The sequence below is a fragment of the Vombatus ursinus genome, unplaced genomic scaffold (genome assembly GCF_900497805.2).
Source record: "Vombatus ursinus unplaced genomic scaffold, bare-nosed wombat genome assembly UNPS02014791.1, whole genome shotgun sequence".
Classification (NCBI taxonomy): Eukaryota; Metazoa; Chordata; class Mammalia; order Diprotodontia; family Vombatidae; genus Vombatus; species Vombatus ursinus.
In genome coordinates this window covers 320,540-326,539 of record NW_020954569.1, presented here as the reverse complement: position 1 = coordinate 326,539, position 6,000 = coordinate 320,540, and the positions used below count along the sequence as shown (strand labels likewise).

Here is a 6,000-nt window from a genome sequence, read left to right as displayed (position 1 = left end):
TAAACTTGAAGGTGAAAGCATCATTGGCAAGAGGATGTGGCTGCTTGCATCTAGGAGGGTAACATTTTTAAATGTTGGGGGTGGTAATTATTCTCTTTGAAGGTTTGGAGAAGGTATTTGGACCAATCACTCTTCTTTCTAATAAAGTATTAGGCTAGAAGAGACCTTATGGATATATCCCAACTTACTCATTTTATCTAAGAGGAAACTGAGGTCCATGGAGTAGAGTGTTTTGTCCAGGGTTACACAGCAATCCTTCTTAAACTGTGGGTTGTGAAAAATTTGACAACAGTAAAAGGTTTCTGAACATGCAATGACCCCAAATTAATTAAAATCAAATTGGTAATGAATCCGAGGTGTTTCTGGCAGTGCTTACCTATTCTGCATTCCACAACTTCACTGAAGCCTTGGTTCTGAACACAAAGCCTGTACACTCTCTTTACTATGTATGCCCTCAGGATACGCAGTGCCAACAATCAGCTGCCAAAACTCCAAAAGGGGTTGCTAGTGGAAAGTTTAAGAAGCCCTGCATAGAGCATCACTGTCAGAGAGCAAATGCTAGGACTTAGGGGCCCTGACTCTTGATCCTGTACTCCTACCAGATGCTTTATGAACTTACAAATTGATACAGTTGAGAAAGAATAATTCAATGAATAAGATCAATGGGAAGATGTAATAACAAATCAATCAATCAACCAACAAGCATTAGTTAAGTGCTTATTATATATCACACTCAATATAAGTAAAAGCTTCTTAACCATTAGTGCTGTTGCAAAGTAGAATGGACTGCCTTTAGAACTGAGATCCCCCCTGGTATTCATGCCACTCTCATTGTAGAGGGTATTCTTGTTGGGGTACTGATTGAACTAGTGGGGGACAATGGGCTCTGAGTTCCCTTCCAACCCTGAGATTCTGTGGTTAAGATATGATGATGATGGTGGTGATAAGAAACATGCTAACCAGGTGTTCATATTTATTTATGTAATGAGGGTAAAAAGACAGAGAGTGAAAAGTAAAGGGGAAGCCGTTCAGATTCAAAAGCTTTCTTTATCTTATTTATCTCAAGCTTCTGAGGCTTGAATAGCTCAGTTTTTATGTGAAAAGACCAGCAAAGAAGATGAAGTTGCCTCTAGAGCACAGGCTGTATTCTGACCTTTCACCTTACCCATTCATCTGCACAAGACTCCAGAAGAACTCTGGGAAGTGTAACTAACTGGATTGAGACCAATTATCATAAGCCAAGGTGGAGTATCTTACTATGGGAACTGGCTTTGAACCAGGAAGGATTATTTAACTGGAGAGGCTAGATCTCTTCCCGTCTCCTGCCTGGAGGTGATAAATCTCAAAGTTGAAGCTCTGAGGGAGTAAAAAACAAAAAAACAAAAAACAAACAATACAAAACAAAAAAACCCACTTCTGCTAATGCTAGTCTAACGGTCATTGACATAGCTGAAAGAGGGCAGAAAGCTCCAGATAAAAATATTGTTAACACTACTAATGCCTCACAGCTAGCCAGTGATGGAGGTCAGTGAAGGACTACATCTGCCCATGGAAGAACAAATCCAAAGAATACAGCAGATCAGCTTGTACAGTAGAGATGCAGTGCCCTGAGAAGAGTTCAATGGCAAGGCCCAAAATGGCATATGTCCAGGGGCAGAGTGATACCCCTCTCAGTCTGGCATCAGCTGCTCAGTAATGGAGAGATCTATATTTGTAGCAGTCCAGTTACCTAGTGATTGGTCTCATCCATCTCATTGGATTGACCCATCTGGCTAAGACACTGCTTCCTATCAGGATTGAACTTATTTGAGCTTTCCATCCTGTAGAGATATAGTTGTACTTTTCAAGGAGCCAGCTCAGATAGGCAGAGGAGTGGTGCATCTATCACTGCACCATGTCCCTTAATGAATCTTGAGGGGAAAGGAATATCATTGAAGTCTTGAATTTCTAGGGATGTGAGTCGCTTTGGCCATGAGCATTTGCTATGTGGGACGGTAGACAAACTGGAGCCTGGTTCTTTTTAGGGCTAGAGAGAAAGGCGCATCTGAATAAGATCAAAAGGTGAGACTGAGGCTTTGGAAGGGCAAAGGTCTTGGCTTCTGAAACTGGATGAAACCCTCGTCACCCCTAGAATCATGAAAATAGTAGTAACCACCCTTCTGGAGACCTCCAGTCCTCCAGTGTGCTAGTTTCAGTGTGGGATGGGGGGAGTGAGCTAAGAGAAGGTGTTACATTAACTTTCATTCCCATTCTGATGGGGTATGGGCCCAAGCAGAGACCTTTGCCCCTTGACCCAAAAAGAATTTGGCTCCCCTTTGTTTATGGGCCCCAGAAAACCTTTAAACTTTGTTTGACCTCACTCCAACAGCTCTACCGCTCTCAAATGGCTACCTGAGGTTATACTCCACTCAATGGCTTTCCCTTATGGACTCTCCTTATCTCCCTTTGAAAGGCCTTTTGAAGGCACCCTTAGTTTTGGCCATACACTTCCATTTGGCCATACATCCAATCAAATGAGTATTCTCCAAACCACATGGCTAGCTGACCAGAACCAGTTACAGAATATCTATATATGTTTCAAAGACCACTTTCTCCAAGGCACTTCCATTCACTTCATCTCGACTCCCCAGGAAATCATCTCCTGCATATGAATGAATAGCATCGAAGGTGCTTTGGGCATGGGCCAGACCCCATTCCATGGTCATTGATAATGGTAGTAGCTCAAGTTTCCACAGCACTTAACTGTTTTACAAAAATACATTATCTTGTTTTTCTAGGGTTTGTGTGCAACAGCTGTGGCCTGCAAGAATGCGCTCTTAGAAGACCACAAGTTCAGGGGCAGCTAGGTGGCACAGTGATAGAGCACTGGCCCTGGAGTCAGGAGGACCTGAGTATGAATCCGGCCTCAGAACCATAACACTCACTAGCTGTGTGACTCTGGGCAAGTCATTTAACCCCAATTGCTTCACTGGAAAAAAAAAAAAAAAAGAAGAAGACCACAAGTTCAATATGAGTCAGTGGTATGATCCATGAAAGTGTTTACATCTAGGGAGGTGATTCCCACTGCACTTTGCTTCCATTTGTGACCCCCAGAGTTTCACATTCTACTTGTGGACACCATATTTTATAGAAGGCTCTTGTTAGGGAGCATCAGAGGCAACAATGAAAAGGAGGGAAGGGGGAGGGAATAAGCATTTGTGTAGTGTTTACAATGTACTAGGCACAGGGCTAAGTGCTTTGTACAATTATCGTCTCATTTGAACCTCTCAACAACCCTGTGAGGTAGGTGCTGTTATTATCCCCATTCTATAGTTTTGGAAACTGGAGTAAAGTGACTTGCCCAGGGTCACACAGCTAGTAAGTGTCTGAGGCTGGATTTGAACTCAGGTCTTCCTGACTCTAGGCCCAGAACTCTATCCACTGTGCCACCTAAGTACCAATGATCTTCAAATCATTACATTGTATCTTTATATCCTTAGTGTGTGTGTGTTTGTGTGTGTATTTGCACAAGTGATGCCTTGTGTGTAGAAACCAGCCTGTTTGTTGTTAGAAGACCAGCTCTAGAATTGACTATGTCTTAAAGAATCTCTTATTGCACACCTATGGTATGCAGGACACTGTAATAGGTGATAAGGATAGGTAGAAAAACATTCCTTTCATTGGTGTCTTTCTTCTTCTCTACTCTAACAGCTTCTAAAATTCTTTCTCTTTGACTCCCTCAATCAAAAGTTCTATTGGAAGATTTTGTATCAGCTGTTTACACTTGCTTATGATTTTTTTGTCTCATTTTTTTCTAGGATCATTCAAATTATAAGCTCTCTCTTGCACTTTGGAATGAAAGTCATTGTCTTCCTTTGGGAATTTTTCAGCTTTGGGGGGGTAGTGGGGGGTAGGGTTGGACAAAGGCTTTTCAAGCAGTATCTGAAGACTGCCAGTAAGGTGCAGTTTGTCTGTGTAAGAAGGGAGGAGGCACGTGGGAAGGGGAAAACAGTAGTTTTGGAGTTAGAAAACCTGGGTTTGGAACAGTTTTGCTATTTACTGCCTGGATGGTCTTTGACAAGTCACTTCTCAGTTTCTTCATCTGTAAGATGAGGGGGTTGGATTAAATTGTCCTCTGAGAATCCTTCTAGTTTTAAATCTTATGACCTGCATTCTCTTCACCTGGGCTGTATTTGGAGATATAACAGGGTGGTGCCTGAAATTTATACAAGGCTTTCTTCTGTCAGCTTTATCCCCAAACCAGACAATCACTGAAACAAGGGCTGAACCAAGCTCTCTAGGTCCAATCCTTTCTTCCTTTGGGCTTATGGGGATGAAACTGGGAGTCATCAAAGAGGAGGCTGAGCTGTTTTAATGAATGGATATCAGGTTTCCAGGTGAGTGGAGGCAGCAGGTGTGGTTGATTCAGTATTAGAAACATCACCTGGTCTGGTCAGAGAAAGACTTGACAGATATCTGGCTCTTTTTCATTCTGTGGGTGGGAGTGAATGCCTGTTTCAGGCCAACAACAGGATAGTGGCAATTGTCATTTTAAGCTAGTCTTTGCCTGGCACATAAGAGGCCCTTAAAATGTTTCTTCCTGATTCTGTAATCTAGGAGATGGGGAAAGTCTACTTCTTAATCAGATCATCCATCCAATGGCTTGCCAGCCCTAAAGACTTTTCGTTGAAATCTAAGTATCAAAAATACAGTCTACCAGTAATACTCTGGTTCTCATTGGAGACTGGGGCTGTTGGGCCCCAGTGAGCTGAGTGTTGCTCCATTCTCTGCTTCTAGATTCTGTAAGTTAAGGCTTTCCCTTGCTTTCTTTCCTCTTTACCCCAATGCAGCCACATCCCTCCCTCCACCCACCTGAATCAGCTCTCGGTGCAAGGTGTGCCAGGGGTGAGGGCGTCTGCAGTTTTTCCCCACCAAGCTTTTAAACTGTAACTGCAAATTAAGCTCCTTCCTTGGACTCACTCTCCTGTTCTTTTAAGGAGATGTGCTCAGGAATTACCTAAGTACCGCATAAAATGAATGGCTCAGCTTTGGATGAACAAGAAAACCTGAAAGTGGGATGTGCCCTGCTAGATGCCCTTCTTTCCCCTCTGATCAGGAGCCACCCAGAAGAACCCAAACACACTGGCATTTGGAAGGGGGAACCACATTTTTTCTAAGTAGAGCTATCTCTCTCTCTTTTTTTTTTTTTTAAAAGGAGATCTTTCTTTAAAATCTTCAGGGGCAGAATTGAGTCTGAGAAATCTTCCCACATTTGTCACTGAAAAGGGAAATGAGAATTAGGTGCATCTCTGGAAATCAATTTGTGTTCTGCGAGAGTTTTTACAGGATGGAAAGCAACCCAAAGTTGGCTCTCAAAGGGATTTCCTTATAAGTGCTGTACTTCTTCTCCAGGTGACTGAGGCTGAATCACCAAGACACAAACGGAAAGCCTCTAAGGAGGAGGGGCAAGAAGCCAAAAGATTTATATGTCCTCATGATGGATGCAACCTCAGCCTCACTGGCCAAGCTGTAAGCTTCACCTGGAAAAAGCAAAAAGGTAAATAAAAAAACGCAAGAAAAAGAAAAAAAAGATATCAGGAAAGAAAATCCAGTAAAGCCCAGTTGTTTTGATATGATAGCTGTTGATCTGCTGCTAACAGCAGCTGTGAATGGGGGACCAATGAAGGCAGTGGAAGGTTGCATTTTTATACCATAGGAGTGCGTGCTTTTTAAATAGTGGGGAAATTGCTCTTAGGGCAGACTTTGGTGATTACGTTCATATGTCTGAATGTTGTTCAGTTCATGTGATTTTGAAGTCATGTAAAAAAGAACCCTTACTTCTTGAGTACAAGGGTTGAGTGGAAAGGGTCCTGGATTTAGAGTCAGAGGACCGAAGTTTGGATCCTGGTTCTCCAACATACTTACCGCCTAGGCTACCTCAGGTAAGTCTCTTGCTCTCTCTGGGCCTCAATTTCCTCAGCTGTAAAATGAGGGGGTTGGATTAGATGGCCTCTGTATTCC

The 6,000-nt window shown here is 42.7% G+C and overlaps 1 protein-coding gene across 6 annotated transcripts in view; it reads left to right on the top strand.

Moving 5' to 3' along the window:
* Positions 1-4,324: 4,324 nt before the first annotated feature.
* LOC114048038 (serpin B11-like) overlaps positions 4,325-6,000 on the top strand; it is a 42,115-nt gene continuing 40,439 nt past the window's right edge. The window contains exons 1-2 of one of the 6 annotated variants that reach the window (XM_027869036.1): positions 4,325-4,376; positions 5,392-5,536. The gene's annotated coding sequence lies outside the window, so the exon portion shown is untranslated. The other 5 variants (XM_027869037.1, XM_027869035.1, XM_027869038.1 and 2 more) reach the window with 5 other exon arrangements.